This window comes from Thunnus maccoyii, chromosome 22 (assembly GCF_910596095.1).
Source record: "Thunnus maccoyii chromosome 22, fThuMac1.1, whole genome shotgun sequence".
Classification (NCBI taxonomy): domain Eukaryota; kingdom Metazoa; phylum Chordata; class Actinopteri; order Scombriformes; family Scombridae; genus Thunnus; species Thunnus maccoyii.
Window position 1 is genome coordinate 6,651,544 of NC_056554.1, and position 17,947 is coordinate 6,669,490.

A 17,947-nucleotide genomic window follows, 5' to 3' on the forward strand; every position below is an offset into this window, starting at 1 on the left:
CTTAGGTGGGACTTTGGATATGAGATGCATACCGATGTGTTGGTGTAAGTGTATGTGCTGACCGTTTCAATTAAAAAGCTGTCTTTCCTATGCAAATCATTAGCCTGATGTAACCTTGGATGATCATAACTCCTGGCTAATGGAACCCAGATACCCTTCATTATAAAGCCATCTACAGCACAGGCAGTTGTGTGTGTTTTCCAGAGGTCCTTATCTGGCTCCCGACTGACAGAGAGAGGGGCTCGGACATCATCATCACCGCCGTGCCCTTGAAAATACATTGGCCAACTAACAGCATTGTCCCCGAAACCAAATTGTTGTCAGGATTTTGAGCAACAAAGCACCTATTGAGACCAGCTTACACAATGAGGTGCATTATTATTACGCCTCAATCCCCCACTCAAGGATGAAATTGCTATTGAGTCAGGACCTACACAAATATCGAGCTAGCCTTATTCCAAGTCAATGATGATAACATCAAATCAAGAAAGGAGAAAAAAAAAAAAAAAAAAAAATTGGGGACATCCAAGGACACTTGTGCCCCCGCTTTGGAAGATGTGGGTTTGATCGGCTGCTAGAATGAGGACGCAGAACTCACAGCCTGCTGTTAATTTATCTCCTACCTGCAGCACGTACTCTGTGGAGGTGATTTTATCTGCACTTTCATCTCTCCCCCCCCTCCTTGCCCCCCCTCCCCCCTCTTATTCTCTTGGACTTGTTTCTTGGAGGAAAAAGATGACTGATGATATTTTGATACATATTTCTCTTTATGCTATTTTGAGGGTTGTGCGGGTGAATCTTTTTCTTGCTCCGTGATGCTCTTTGATTTGGGGTATTTTTTGAAGTCGGGAGTCGGAGGAAGTTTGACACAAGAGGATTTTCTTGGTGATCAAACGCACTGGCACAGGCACAACTTTTTGAGCTGCCACAGTCAGCAAGCAGTCAAGCCCAGTCAGGACGCCAACCCCCCACCCCCCTCCCTCCTCCTCCCAACCCCTCTCCTCTATACACGTCTTTCATCCTTCATCACAACGTGCAATTAACCTTGTTTGATTGGGAACTGCTAATCCCAGTGCACTAACTCAGAAACTCACAATCCCAACCTGGAATTCATCTCAGGTTAAAAACTGGAGTCAGTTATAGAAAAAAACCAAAGGGACACATTGACAGATATATGAAAAAGTTACTCAAACGTAGAGATAGACTTAATGTCCTTGCATATGACTACAAATACAGAAAGCTTGCATAGAAAACAAATAAAAATGTGCACTGTATAACAATGCAGATGCAGATAATCTCCTTTGCATAAGACTACAGATACACAAAGGTAAGCTGATCCCAGTGGAAATGAGCTTCTGTACAGTCTCATTAGTTACACTGGTAACCAGGTTTCATTTTATTCATCTAACTGTGCACTTACATTTTCTTATACTCTCTCCTTACATGATGGTCTAAATGCTGTCTCAAAGCCTTCTCCACACTCCCACGATATAATTCTGGTAGAGAAACTTTATATTTCAATTTATTTTATTATGTGCTGCCTAAAATAGTCATTTAAAGTCTCTATGTGCGCAGTTTGACACTAGAGGGCTGTTTTCATATTCATGTGCTGATAGGAGAAAGTTTGTCTGTGCTCACCTTAAGGCATGTACTGTACATACAAACATGATTTGTTACATCACAACTAGTTTGGAGTCAATCGTGGTCCAGTACGCAAAGTGTGATGTGGAAACTTGAAACATCCAGAGACAGATATGTTCTGGGTATTATGATGAGGCTGAAGGAGTAGATGTAATTTTTCACAATTTTTAACCAGGTAGTTGGAATTTTGTGGGAAAACCACCATGTCTGGAGGGATATTTAAATATATTTAGTCTAAAAATGATCAGAATCAGCCTTCAAAACTTGCCATGTGTAATTGTAGAATGTAAACTGCTCCTCAAATTGTTAAAATCCCTCATAATTCCTAGAAATAATACTGAAGACATGAACTCCTGGGTGTCCTGAATGGCACAGTTGCTCTTGTTTGGTAACCATTGTAAAAATGCTACTTGGTTAATTTGTTCTGCATCTGACATGTGGTTTTATGTTGCATTGTTATACACAACATATGTCAATAAGTAGTCACCAGAAAAAATCTCCAAACTCCTAACATCTGAAAAGAGACAGAAAGCATTGTTTTAAAAAACAACTGTGGATCATTAGTGTAAAAACAATATAGTGAGCAAGTTGGACTGCTACAGTGGCCTCATTGTGTAAAAAAACAATACAGTAATAAAATACAAGGACCAGTAAGTCCTTTTGGTTACATCATGCTGGATGGAAAAGATTCATACACACACCCAAAGCTGTGATACTGCCAATCTGATTCCAGTTCCCAAGCTGCTCTTGAGCTTATTCTGTGCAAACCTACACTTTAAAACAACTCACTCATCTCTTCAATCGTCTAAACATTTGCACAAATAAAGATTTCAGTACAAGAAGCCAGATTCAGTGTGTGGGGACTGTTACAATTTTACATTAACCTGGCACAAACTCTCCACAGTCGATTCCTTGATTTATTTTCTAACAAACAACATGCTGGACAACATTAAATGAAAGAACCTAGAAAATATGGCTGGCTTTTATCTGATAACAGCAATCAGTTCATCCATTTTGTCCACCATTTTGTCCTCATTCTTTCAGCTGCATATCAACAGCCTTTTTATATTGGTGCACCTTGAAGCAGTATATTCAAGGCCATGTAGACATCTATTCATAAGCTATTCAAGTGAAAAGTACACACTGTACATTCAAGAAGAGCAACAAGGAATTAAAGCAGCATCCTCCACCTATCTAGATGACTTCATTCAACAGCAGCAGCATGCTCTCTGGCTTTATATCAGTGTAAGAGAGCAAAGGCTATTGGGCTGCAGTGCTGCTCAGTATTGAGGCGATGTTCAAAAAGATTGATAGAGCTCACGGCAGAGCTTTGTGCATAGGTGCATGTGTGTGTGTGTGTGGTGGAGAGGAGGGGATTACAAACCACAGCGAGATTGAGCTAAATCAAATAAGAGACGGAGTGAGTGTGTTACTCTGCTGTCCTGTGTGTCAGCTCTGATCAGAGACAAACCAGAGCCACCTGAGCCCCAAACCTGGAACATATTTCTGCCAGGAACAATGTCACCTCTCGCTGATGTGCTCGCTCAGACGAACGCACGCGCACACACACACACACACACACACACAATCACCCACAATCACACACTGCGTTATAAACAGGACCACACAATACAAACATTGATAAACCCATAAAAGGAAATGTTCCATCAAAACCAAATTATCAGACACAGATGAAGTGCAGTTGATCTACATCATGTTGCATTAAGTGATCTAATCCTGGATTGGACCACCAAAACTCAGCTTATCTACCATTTTATATACAGACTATATGTGAAGTTTTAGGGCAACATACATGTTTTATATAATAATAATTATCATATGTGAGAATATAAGAAAACAATACAATATTTTTTTATTAAAGGGGAACTTTCATGGTCATTTCCAGCTCTATATTTTTATTCTGGGACTCCACTAGAGTAGCTTTGCATAATTCACTGTTCAAAAAATTCCTTATTTAACTTATACTGGCCCTTTATGCAGCCCCTCAGTCGAGCCTCTGTCTCTAACAGGCAGTCTTAGCTCCTGTCTCTTTAAGGCCCCCAGCCCCGATGAGCACACTCTTTTGACCAGCTTACTGGAAGCCTGCCAAGGGGCAGCTGTATCGGAGTCGTGTTAAGCTACTGCCGATTCAAACCCAACACTTCCTGCTTCACTGCTTCATATTAAAAGCTTATAAATGACTAAATAACAGGAGACTTTTATTGTGAAGAATTTACAGGAAATGAAATGTGTTCCTCACCGAATTAGTGGGAAAACACCATAATGTTTGTGGAGTGGAGCAGTGAACTTGCACGCTGTACGTGGAGCAGATGACCATATAAAGAAATCTGTCACGAGCCGACGTCAGCTCGAGCTGAAAATAGAAAAGGGAACCGAGTGTTCAGAGCAGTCTGAAGCCGGTGCTTTTTGCTCACAGGAATTACTTCTGCATGCGCTTACCTCATTATTTAACACTTTTGCCACATTTAATATGAACATCTGAAATTGTAACATGATATATATATGACTGAAAATAAGGAAAAGCATAATAGGCCCCCTTTAAAGTGATTATTAAGTAAGCTATATTAAACATTTTCTTTTTATATTCCGTTAATGAATTGAAGTTATCTTTTATTGCTAGCATAGTTGAAAAATGACATCAACAATGTGAAACCACTTTTAACCACAAAACAATAAAAACAATAAAATAATAGCAAAAATGAAATAAATGTCCTGGTCTCTAAACTTGGAAATAAATAAGAAAAAAAAAAACGAGAGAGAAACAGAAAGGTTAAGTTACTGTATTTATTACTGCTGTTGCTTTTAATCTCGTAGGAAATCTTTTATTTCATTACCTGATTATCTTCCTTTCAAGAGTAAAATGTTACTTTCGCTTTTTTCAAGCATTAAAGGCCCCATGAAACGGAAGTTACAGCGTCTTTAGCTTCTATACTGTGACCTATTTCCCAGTGAAATGGAATATTTGAGCCTTGTACAGTTATGAAAAGGATTTAAATGAAATCCTTCGCATTTGATTGCATCGGTAAAAAGCGGGCGGGGCTTAGAGTTGAGTGTGATATGGAGCTGCAGAGAGAAACGGAGCTGCAGAGGACTGTTGGCTCCACACACACCTCCTCACCTGTTGTTAAATCAGCAGGAGGACAAGGGAGAGATGAATTATACCTCAGCCACATTGTGTTGGAAATGAAAATGTTTTTTGCCCAAACAGACATCTCCTCCTGTCTCTCTTCATATTACTCTGTTAGCTACTATGATCCACAAAAGGTGAAGTGCAGTTTTATATGACCGGTGTACTCACCCAAAGTCACATTTGATTGGATGAACTTTTGTAAACACCCCTGAGTGCAGGATGAGTCATCAAACATTTGAAACAGTTTTACAGGAAGAGAAAAGACAGGGATGTTGATGAAAAAATACTCTTATAATGATTTTTTGACATATATTTGGCATATAACAAGAGATAAATGAACAATCAACACAGAGACACAGGATAAAAACTGTGAAAATGTATTTTTCATATCATGGGGCCTTTAAGCATCTATATTATATCATGGATCGATGAAGGCCTTGGGTTTTTTCCAATAATGCAGTCAATTTTCTTCATGGCTAGTGATGATAAGAATATGAACCATCCATCTGGGTATTTAATTACAATGTAATATTAGGTATCATTAATCAAACAAAGCGGTGAAAGGTTTTGATTTACCTTCAGTGATTCTGTTAGCCAATACTTCATTTTCTGTTAATAAGCTACTATAATGCTGTTACTTTCCCAGACTGCAGGGATGATAGAATCATTCCATTTTATATTTTTATTTCACAGCGCTCAGTGCTTGCTGCTAACATATAAACTGAAACAGAAGGCTAAAAAGCATCAATGATACATCAAGTGTAGCCTCTTTTTTTTTCTTTATGAGAAATATCACTGGATGTATAATCTAAATAAAGGAGAGAATGCTATTTCCTATTGTCAAGGAAATTACATTTGCTAAGCAGTAACACTAGACCTAATGTTTATTTGGGAATTATTGTTGTGGGGCGTGCAGTCAGGTAAAAGTGATTTGTTTACTTTTACTGTACATTTAGCTATTATAAAGATCAGTAAGTTTTGAGCCTATATACACAGATAACCAACTGCAGCTAATTACTGTTAAATGGAGCCTTTTCTGTTTGTTAAAGGCACGGTCTATAATTTAAATGTAAACACCACCAAATAAAGATTTAAAATTGGACCCTGCTAGCACTCACAAGTTGAATGATGGATAGATGACAGTTGATAACTACAAAATCCAAGCAATTAATGTTGATGATGCTGTTAAAGCTGCATTTATTGATTCTTTTTATCCGCTGGGGGAGGCAGAACAAGCTGTAAACACAACACTGACATCATCTTATAAAGTTGTTGTGGTAAATGTGTTAGCAAACAAATGCTCTCACATCCAGTGGACAAAGACCAACATGAACATTTACTTGGAGTCATATCCGTGTCCAGTATTCACTGTCCTTTTAGCTCTGTTTTGGTCTCCACCAGCTCTTGAGGGAAAATATCTGTCTCTTTAGCTGCTAAATGCTTCACTGTAGTTGCTAATTTTGTCTATCAGCTGTGTAATGATGGGCGGGTCGAGTACAAAGTTTCTTCAGTGAAACACATCTTCCTGCTGCTGGTGGAAGTTAACTTGAGAGTGGAGTCACAGGCTGGAAAACCAAAACAATGAGCTAAAAGAGGCTAAAACACTAAATAGAGCTGAGGGAGACTCCAGGGTTGGATTCTGACCCCTTTCACATTACAAATTTAATCCATTGTTCATATAAAAATATTGATTAGTGCAGCTTTAAAGGTTTGTTTGCCTGCTGTGTTAATCCTTCAAAACACAACTGGCCTATATTTACAATTATGATCCACTGAAAAACAAACAAAAATCTAGAGTATTCATTTTTAAATCGCACTCTTCAATTATGGATGAGAATATACCTCAAATTCATGTTGTGCTGAAGATGAAGATATTAATTCTAGTTGCACCAATTTCTAAACTTAATGTCAAATTTGTGAGGTAAACATATGCTACAGATAAACATTGTTTACTGACCTCCAACTAGGTCATCGCAGACCCATATAATATTGTTTATGGAATGAATATTGATTGTGTCAAAGTGTTAGACACTGCATATTTCTGTAACTTTTCCAGTTTTAACGAACTACTTCAAGAATAAATTGCTACAGTAGTACTTATCATTTTGCATTAATATTTATAATGGTGAATTGATTTTGATGTGCATACAATAGTTTAAACATAATATACTATATCAGGGCAAGTTAGTTCAGTTCAGCACAATATAGTCTGTCTAACTAAAGTATTAATAGAATAAGAATATGTCTGTGGCATCAGCAGCAAAAGCCCACAGTATTAATGTTACACAACTCTGCAATATGTGCAAGAAAAATCACATCAATGTAAAACAACAATGACCAGGATATGGTGTTAACAACTCAGTAGAGCAACATCAGCATTCACACTGACGTTTTTATAATACTTAGGAAATGATTTATCTTATCCAGGATATTGTGAACAGCATGTGTCCCAGATTTTAAACAGAATACTTAACTACACAGCATGCAGGCTCTGGAATTAATACAGACCAAGCGCCAAACGCTTGTAAAACTTTATCTTTAAAATTTGCTGTCCCTGCTGACCGCCGTGTACTCAAAAGCAAAGCAGTGGCTCTGTATCAAACAGGCTTTTGATTAACTGTTTGTAACACTGGCTGTGCAAAAAGTGGCAGCGTTTCTGTACCGCTTGGATGAATGAGCGCTGTTTACTGACTCAGTTGTTAATGAATGTCTTTTAATGACATATGTCACCCAATAGCTGTAACAGGCTTTGGATGTCAGACAGTTTTCCTAAATGAAATGTATACTTTTGGCTGCAAGAGGTCGAAGTCTGTATGTTATAGGAGGGCAAGGAAAATGGAAAGCCAGAGAGTGAAAGACAAAGCAAAATGGATAAAAAAAAAGATGTAGACGGGTATTAGTCAGAGTGATGGCAGCACCAGGAGGAAGTTTCGATGCTTTGTGTTTGTTGATGGCGAGCTAGGTGAAAGACGCCAGAGAGCCGTCCGGAGCGGCTTTATCACAGAGACACTTCAGCGAGAAACGCAAGACAATAGAAGACATTACGGCGCTCCCTCCTGGATGGCAAGATGGTAGATGGTGCGAAGCAATAATAAGAGTTTGTTTTCGTCTGTGCTAGACAAGCTTTTGTTTCCACTCTGTTTTTGTCTGCATCAACGTATTTTTCTCAATTTCCTCTTCTTTTTTTTTTCGCCCGTTACTCTCTTCCCTCCTCCTCTCTCTGTCTCTCTGTATTGTGTGGTGTTTCCACTCTGGTTAAAACTCTGCTAACAGACGTTGGCCTGTGGGCAAAGCTGCATCTCTTTGTATCGGCTTCTCTGTTCGTGCTCTCAGACGTACACACAGTCGCTCTAAAACACCCCCCCCCCTCCTATTACGCTCACAATCCCTTGTTTTTTGGAATACAGCACCATGCGAGGACGGAGACTTGGCACATTTCATCTTTTTCATATAATTAGGAGCATCCAGGGAGATGCTCTCCTGCTAAATCTCTCCATTTCCTGTAGGCTTTTCGACGTGGACACAGTGTAATATTCAATGTACTGTACAATACACATTTTAACAGACAAATCTCTAAATTGTGGAATACAAAAGGACAAGAAAACCGCAAGTAATCAGCAGTGAGAAATGTGCAGGCTGTCATCCATTCTATTATTTATTTCACCATTTTTACATCCTTATGTGCTGAGTACAAATTACTTTATAAGAGGATTTTGAATGGAATGAGATGGCACAGGGACACGGTTGAGTAGAATATTGAAACATGATGAAAGGAGAATGGGAAGACAAAGCAGTAAAAAGCAACAGAAGAGAATTGAGGGAGGGGGGCAAGACCAAATTTAACAGCTCACTGTGGGAAATGCAACATATAAAACACAGGAAATATCAGAACATAACAAAACAGGACATCCTGGTGCAAAAAACAAACAACAGTACAGCATGGCACAGTACAAAAGAGCCTAGAACAGAATTTTCTGCAGGAAAGGATGTACACTACTGTCAAACCAGCTTTATTTTAACATTACTACAGAGACTCAATCTCTTGTCTCTTTCTATCACTCTCTCAGTGGGCCTGTCGGTTATTTGCTGCTGAAACTCCCTGCCTCCCCATCACCTCGACGTTCGGCCCACGTCGTGTCAAGGTTGTGTCAATATCGTGTCGAATACACCTACTCCATCGCAACACTGACAGTTACTATTTTATTGAGCTTGAAACCCTTTGACAAGACAAAGAAAGTGAAGAGGAGGGAAGGGAAAGACGGAGATGAAAAGGATCGGAAGGTACCGGGAGATAGAGCAGGACAGCGGATGAGAAAGAAAGAGACGGGGGAAAGAGAGAGCTACTTGGCGCCGTGTCATCTGTCAGCTAGCTTAGCGCTTGGGAAAAAGCTCAACACAGTTTTTTGTTTTGCTCTTGGCTGGGCTTATTGCCGTGTGTAATGGCTATAAGGGACTGAGGGAAGCAACAGTGAAGGCTGGCTCAGCTCCTCTTCCACTCCTGGACCTTAGTGAATAGCCCAATGCTGGCTTTGAGCTAGCCAAGAGCTATTGTGGGTCTATTTAATCCAAATCAATAAACTTTAAAGTGCTCACTGAAACAAATGAAGTTTGGAATTGTCAAATTGTATTGCAGAGAAGACCTCCCAGCTGGCACTAATGAGATCAGCAATATTAGTGAAGGATTTCAGAATTACACACTAGGTTAATGATTGCACGTTTTAAGAGCTGAAATGTGCATTCAAGCGTACTGCATATGATAGAAGCAAGGGAGCATTTAAATATGTAACTCTCAAGTGTTCGCACTGTGAAATCGGGAACACCACCAAAAATCCAGTGCAGTGCTATACTTAGCAGCAAGAAAAGATGCTGCACAAGTTGTGGGATAGATGTTAATCCATGACAGCTGACCTCCTCGACGGCTACAAGAGTTGTTTCTGTGCTATTTATCTCTACATCTGTACCCATTCCCATGATGCCGTGTTTGAAATATGGTTGCAAACCCTGCGGAGAGAATATTTGCTCTATTAGGGTTGATTGATGTAGAGGAGATTTGTGATGGAGGAGGCTTTAGAGCAAGACTCAGCTATGGACACATGCCCAGCTTCTTTTAGTCACTTTTTAATAATCATCATCTTTCACTCCACGCTGCCACCGCATGACTTAAATTTGGGGGCTGGAAATTTCAAAAGATACTTGATAATAACAGTATGTGGCGTAAATTTTTTACTCTGAATGAAAGAACTACAGAACAGGAATTAAAATGGGAATTTAAACACTTTTAAGCTCTGCACAGGGTCCGATTAATCTTTGGTTTTTGTGTCAAACGTTGTACACTGCAATGCTGGCTGCAAGCTTTTGAAACAGATACAGTGTTTGAGCTACTTTGCTGATCATCCTCATGCGACATTGCTTTAGTATTGTTGGTTTAACTAAGATTTAATGTTCATGTTTGTGAAGGTTAGTTCTTCCAGCAGAATCTTGTTATCGTGTTCTGTGAAAGTTTCCCTCAAAGATTTGTGCTTTTCTGCCAAATCTAACTGGATAATAATTTACTTTAAATGGTCAATTCCTTGACATAAGCTTCTGTAATTATGTATATACCTATTATCGAACTTGCAGAGTGGCAAAAGTTATCAAATTTAAACAATTGTACTAAAATGCTGGATTTAAAAACAGCAGTAGCATCGAAAATTGTGGTTCTCTGCTGCCTGCAGGTTTAATTAAACCCACACTTCAAACATCTGATAAATAGCATTGGAAACAGGCAGTGTAACCTGTTTTAAAGGTGTATATAAATATTTGAGCCAATAAAAATATTCTTGGCAGGCGCTTTTATTTACGAGTTAGTGGAACGTGTGCCAAGGTGTTAATTTTGGATTCTGCATCAACACAAGAGACAGATGTGATCGACTAGGACCACAGGTGGAAAAATTCCATCAGTCATATTTCAAGATAATTATGTTTTTTTTTTTTTTTTTGGTTGAGTTGCATAGATACAAGGAAGTGTGGGTGTTGTAAAAACCAGTCACAGTGATGTCAGCTTTGAAGCAGCAGCGTTACGCCATCAGATTAACTGTCAGCACAGACAAGACGAGATAAGTGGCTGCTGATAATCCATATCCCTCCTGGGGTGACATGGAGCACAGGAAAAGGAAGATCTCTATACATGGAGAAATGTTTGATTACAGATGAACGGCTACACACACACACACACACACACACACTGGGGTGAAAAGGCAAGCTCATAGCAATGGCGGCTGTATGGCGGAGATCACAAGCTCGAACCGTACGCCTCCTGAGGAAATACAAAACACACACATATGGAGCTAGCATAGACAGCAGGAAAGATGAATCATTTCTCTCACACACGTCAGCTCAGCCGTTACATGTTGAGCAACTTTGTTAAGTTGCAAAAGTCCCACTCACTTTGACTAGCCGCTGCCGCTGCCGCTTTTTTTTTTTTTCCCCCCCAGGTTGTGTTGTCTCTTTCTCACTTTGTACTTACTGCGTTTGTGTGTTTCCACCTGGATTGGATTGTAACTGTTGGAGTAGCATTCCAATTAAGGAGATATTGTTATGTATGAGATGGAGAGTGGTGGGTAGAAGCAGAGCTGACAGCATTACTTAATGGGAACGCTGGTGTCTGAATGGAGACGACAGCGGAGACTCTCTACACCCAATTTATTGTTTCTCTGCTCCTACTGCTGGAACTCATACACTCACACATACAAGAAGAATACAGGGCACCCACATGGTTATATACTTTACAGTTTATTATGTATATTTTAAGCAGTAACTTAACATGAACAATTAATAAAGACAACATCGGTAAAAAAAACATTCACTCTGAAATGCCCAAGGTAAAACAAACAGATACAGATTGGCACCAATCACCTCCCGCTCCTCTGCAAATATATGATTCAGTGCTCACAGCTCTGATTACTGGTGCTTTAGGTTCTCAGTAAATGAATTAGAGCTATTGAGTTCTGTGATGTTTACTGGCATGGAATTCCACTCTTGTTTGGTTTGAATAGAAAACAGAGAGTGACTGAAAGAGCTTTTTTCGCAGTGTGATGATACACTCTTTTCTTAATGCCGCGCTTTGTCGAGATAGCAGTCATGCATGTATAATTTTGAATGCAAGAAATACATCCGCAAGTGTGATAAAACTCCTGAAGAGTTTATGATCACTCAAAGGTGAGTGAACATAGATTTATCATAGATTAAAAAAAAGTCGCACATGTTCTCACGCGTGTGTATAATGCTGTACTTTTGAGCAAGTCTGTGTCTGAGTGTGTGTTTGTATGTAAGGACTCTCTCAGGGTACATCTCTATAAGGGAGGGGGGGATGGATAAGCCAGCCTCTGGATCCAAGCCTGTGTCAATGAGGACTCACCGCAACACACACTCACACTCATTCAGTCCCAATTAGACCCCAGACACCCCGTGAAACCAGGGCTGAAACGGCAGCCCCAGTAATGGCCAGATCGTTATAGGAGGGAGGGAAAGGAGCAAGGGTGGAGAGGCCAAGAGAAAGAGAGAGAGAAGGGGAGGGAGGGAGGGAAGAAGAGAGGGGATAATGAGAGGTTGCATGGGGACGGATGAGGAGGAGCATAGCTGAGTACATAGACACACATAAATGATGTGCAAACACAAAGGAAAGAAATGTATGTGTATTTACAGTAGGTGCACGCATGATTGCCTTCCATTGACATTCATTCCTTACACTTGTTCCTTAAAGTAATAACCTGCAACGTCTGCAGTATATAAAAATCTATATTGCTAGTGGTGATAGAAGTAATTCAACTCGGTGATGTTAAACCTAGAGCCAGTTCATAAACGCTTCTTGTACTGTACCAAAGATAGAGAGAGAGAACAGCTTAACTCCCAGCTCTCACCATACATCTCACTCTAACCAAATCCTAACTCTCATTTTAAATTGAACCTTAGAGGGTGCCGCATGGAGCTTTTCTGTAAACAAGCAAAGTTATGTTTTCCATTCTCATAAAACATTTGCAAATCCAATTGTTTAAAACATTTTGAAAGCAGTTGTTCTTCCCTGCGTTTGTTGATGAATTGCTTCACTACCACCTGTAGATAAGTGAATAGGGCTGCATTATTACGATTATTGTCATTATTCATTAATCTGCTGATTGTTTTCTCCATTAATCAATTAATCATTTGGTCTGTAAAACGTAAAATGCCCCTTAAAATGTTCTAGAGTCAAAGGTAACATCTTCCTGGTTTGTTTGACCCACAGTGCAAAACCCAAAGATTCAGTTTCCTATCATGTATGACAAAGACAACTAATCAAAATAGTTGCCGATGAATCATCTGTCGGTCGGCTGATGGATTAATCACCTTATTGTTGCAGCTCTAAAGCGGAATAATGTGAATGTGTGCTGGGAATGTGCGTAGCACCACCAGCATACATGTGCGTGAGATAAGCAAAATAAAAACACTGCTCCATAGTGCTGCAAGCGGTCGAAAACCCCTCAGGGTATCTTTAACTCAAGCCCTAACTTGTTTTTGTAGATGTGAGAGCTAGTAAATTGTCTGCATGTAAGGGTATTTTTTTAGTTTATATTCTTGTAGAGGAAAATAGTTCATATACACAAGAAAAGGACAGATATACAAGAGTTAGGACAGTTTTTAAGCAATAAGGAATTCGGAGTGTCCATGTTTTACAGTAACAATTGCACCATTTTGTGTCAAGAGAACCATAGTTTCACTATCAGTTGTGATTTTTTTATTATATTGATATTTTTATGAGTAATTGTGCACCTGAGTGTGCCTTTAGGTTTCCACAGTCCTTCAAAAGAAAAACTCAGTATTTATTAAGACTATCTTAAAACCTACAAACACAGACTGTCACATTAAAATGTTGGTATTTTGTTACCAGTCAAGCATAAAGAATGTTGGGATAAAGAAAAGGAAAGGAAAGGAGAGGAGGAGGAGGAGGAGGAAGAGGGGTCAACTGAAGTCCAAAAGGCTTAAGGCTGAAAGAAAGGGATGTGGAAAATGGAAGAGAAGAGGACTGTTAAGAGAGGAGAAGAGAGAGGCAGCGGTGGGAAAACAAGGACAATGCCTGTGTTTGTGTTGTCTTTGTCACTGTGGCATTTTGGAGGACAGAGGGGCTGTGTGCCCGGATGTGTGTGTGTGTGTGTGTGTGTGTGTGTGTGTGTGTATTCGCTTCCCCATCCACTCAATTTGTGGAATTGATCTGCTCCCTAATAGTGAGCAAAACAAAAAGTCAGCCTAATCCAACCACTATTTATAACACAGATGGGAGAGAGAGGAAGGGGTGAGGGATATAATTTAACAGTAGAAGTGCTACTAAAGCCTGTGATGGAGAGATGAGAAAAAGACAAATAAATAGAGAGATGCAGAAAGAAAGAAAGAAAGAAAGAAAGAGGAATTGGAATAAAAACAAGTAGCTTGAACATGTCAGGCTTCTAGCTGAGGTATGAGAGAGGTTACAAATAAACTCTCACAGCAAGAGGTTAGCCGGTGGTAGATTAAGACAGAGGGAGAAAGAGCAAAAGATTAAAAAAAAAAAAAAAGAAAGGTGGGGGATATCACAGAGAAAAATGGAGATCAGAAAACAAACAAGTGGAGAAGATGAGAGAGGTCAGGGTGGCGGCTGCCGGAGGACGAGAGCAGAGAGCGAAAGATAAAGAACGTGAGATAGATTGAGAGCAACAGGAAGGGAGGGAGAGAGAGAGGAGAGAGAGAGAGAGAGAGCACTCGCTGGTGGCGAGAGCGAAAGCCAAAGGTAGTGTGAGTGGAGAGAGGAAGGAAAGAGGAATGGGAGACAGATGGATGGACAGCAGTAGAAAATTAGAGAGGAGCACTTGTGCTTTTGGAGATGCTATTGAGTATAAAAAGAGCATGTTGTAAGACAGGCCAGTCAGGGCGGCTATTCTTTTTCCCAGTGGTCTTACTCCTCCTTTTTTTTTTTTTTTTTCTCTGCCTCGCTCTGCTCCTTTTTTACCTCGCCCACTCTTAATGTGCTGAGGGAGAGAAGAAGCGTTGCTGTCTGATTTAAAGAAGGGAAAGTAGACGCAGGAGGTGAAATATTGAAGTGCTGCACAATGAAGGGTTTTGTCTCTTTTTTTTGTCTTATCTTTCCATGTCATTAAACCTCACCACAAAATCAGTTTGAGCTGTGTTAGTGTATGATAGTGATAAAACAGTACTAGATAACTGTCATACCTTTGAGCAGAAGCTGTTTACCCATATTTGTCGGGGTCGAAGGGGGTTCGTTGCTCTGGTCTTTGCCGGCATATTGAGCTGTGAGGTGGGTGTTTGCTCGATGTGGCAGGAAGTGAAGTTGCTGTAGACAGAGTACAAACAGCACAGCAGCCAGGATCATCCTAACTCCATCCTGGTCCCCACAGCCTCAGTGTTATAAGCTCAGGCAGACAGTGAGAATAGAGACAACAGGAGCAGCACTTGGTGTGTGCTCAGTGTGTGTGTGTGTGTGTTTCCATAGTGGTGGAGCTTTTGGGTTCTTCGTGTTTTTTTTTTTTAAATTGATGGCCGTCATTAAATTGGAATTGAGCCTTTAAACTTTAAAGAAGCTTAATACACAATAAGTAATGTAGTGTAAAATCCTGTGTCAAACTATCTTTTTGTAAGGTTTTGATAGTTACAACATGCCTGTCTGATCCAACATGTAGTCATCTTTTACAATGCAATATAATAGTTAATTATCTTCAGGGTGTTTAGGGGCTTGGTACACTGGGACTGATACCTGAGAGTCAGCTGCCAAACAGCAACCTGTGAATGCAAGAAAATATCACTTTTTTTTTTATTTTTACAAGGTTCTTGTTTGCTTTTTTCATTTGTGCAGTTTGTTAGCTTTGATTTTCTGGCAGAATATCATGTAAATGCAAAGCTATGTTGGAACTAACTCTCCTGCATTGAATGTCAGAGCTTCTTAGTAGCACTTGAATGCACCAACAGCATTTTCTGACATCAGCTGCATTTCAATGAGACAATTATGTAAGTATGGCAAAAGAATACATAATGATGTAATAAAATAATATATGTGAATGTACTGTATGTGTTGTTAATGAGCTGAAACATGCAAAAACACATGTTTGCCATGAATATAAAATGATTCAAATCAAACACCAAGACAAATAAAGAATATCTTTTTTTTTTAAAGGTGTGGACTAGCTGGAATACTCCTGTTTCTCACACGTATTGTAGAACCAGCGTATGGACACACACATACACACACACACACACACACGTCCCAGATGCAATCAGTATGGCCTTTGCCTTGATCCATTGTGCTCTAACGATTAAGCTTTAGCCCGGCTCAGTGGCCTATAGGCCAGTTCTGCTGCTGTGCATCTCATCACATCCCATTCATCACTGTGCATCTGTCTCCACCTCCAGCCCTCTATCACATCAGCCTGCCATTGACCTCCTATTGACCCCCCCCCCCCCCCCCCCGCACACACAGGCACACTCGTCTTATTTGAGACAGGACGGACAAACACTAGTACAGTTAAGTGTTTTTACTTTGGATGCAGTTCATTTCAGATGGCACATAACCAGCTTGAAATATATTGACTAAACACCTTCAAACAGACATTTTGTAATAGCTATCAATAATATCTGACAGATCATGTAAGTATGAAGTTCTGCTTTATTTTCATGTTGAAAATTGCAGTTCTGGAGCATCAAAGAAGTGAAAAACATTTTTTTTTATGTACAAATGAAATTCTTCTTTTCCTCTGAATATGCAGCAGATAACATTTACATGGACAGTTATGGTTTGGTTCAAGAGAAATATTTCCCCATCCGCTTTTCAATAGATGTTTTCTTAATGAGGGGAATGTGTTGCATATTTAGACCGAAGCCCCGATTCCAGAATATATTTAACCACATAAATGTACAGTGTGTCCACGTCCTTCTTAAACAGCTTGACTTGCACATAGAAGATAAGCTTTTTGTAATAATTCCGATCCATCATAACTCAAATTACAGGTCTCAGAAATATGCTCAAATGTATTCCCTCCATTACACTGTTACAATATTTTCACCACTCTGTAACCTTTCCTGTTAATTGGACCACTAGTACAAAGACCCTCTGTGTATTTGCACACAGATGACAGTTCATCATTTGCTGTGAGCAATTTCCCTATTATTACAGCTTGAAACCTCAGCGTAAAAGGTCAATATTTATCTCTACCTCACACCCACATGTGCTTGTGCACACACACTCGTCAGCCTATCCATACTAATGAAAATGAAAATAGAAATGGTGAAAAAAAAATACACCAAGTCGTGCCTATATGAGAGAAATGAAAATGCTAATTTGGAGATGGTATAAAGTTCTGTATGCTGCATTATTCCCCCTTGAGTTGTCGTTTCACCCCAACGTGATTCAATATCTTTTTAATTATGGCTCTCTGTAAGGAAAAGGGCCCGCCGCACCCATCTCTCCATGCTCACTTTAACATATGGGAAGATGATATCTCAGCAGGCGTCTGCGCTCTCTGTTCTGTTAAGAAGTAATATATGCTTTTTAAATGCCGTGTCCTCCACACATTTCTCTGCTGTTGTAGCTCTCAGGAAAGCCTAGTGAGATAGATTGTGGTTGAGGTTAATCATAGGGTGAGCCTCTGCTGTTATTTAAGAAAATAAACAAGAAAATATTAACGTAGATATTACAATCTAAGGCATTTCATTTCACTTATCCTTCATGTTACACACTCAAGTTCAGCCACTACTTTAGTGCATATCAATCTTTCCTCTCCCTCTCTGCTGGATTCGTCAGTGTTTACTGATAGCAAACATCAATCCCCATAAAATCAACACCTGGCAGTGACATAGACCATCTCCATGGCTAATCAGTTAGTCGGAAATGCAGTGGAGATGATGGCCCGCGTCCCATCAGGAGACCAGAGGGTGGCATCTCTGAGGGCAACGGTGGGCGGTGTGTAAAACTGGAACACTCAACACAAGTTTAGGCCTAATCGTCTCATTGTCTCCGTTCTGCTTGAAAGGATCAGCAGCCGTGCTAAGCTCCTCAGGGTACCAGCCCTCAGCTGCTCTGCCATCTTGCTTTGTCTTTGTTGTTGTTGTTTGTGTTTGCTGAGCAGAGCCATTTTTTTAGCCACTTTGTTAGACTATTTG

General features: G+C 39.9%; 1 protein-coding gene across 4 annotated transcripts in view; it reads left to right on the plus strand.

The window, feature by feature from the left end:
• Positions 1-17,947, plus strand: part of nlgn2a (neuroligin 2a) — a 189,984-nt gene that overhangs the window by 105,863 nt on the left and 66,174 nt on the right. The gene's annotated exons all lie outside the window — the stretch shown is intronic.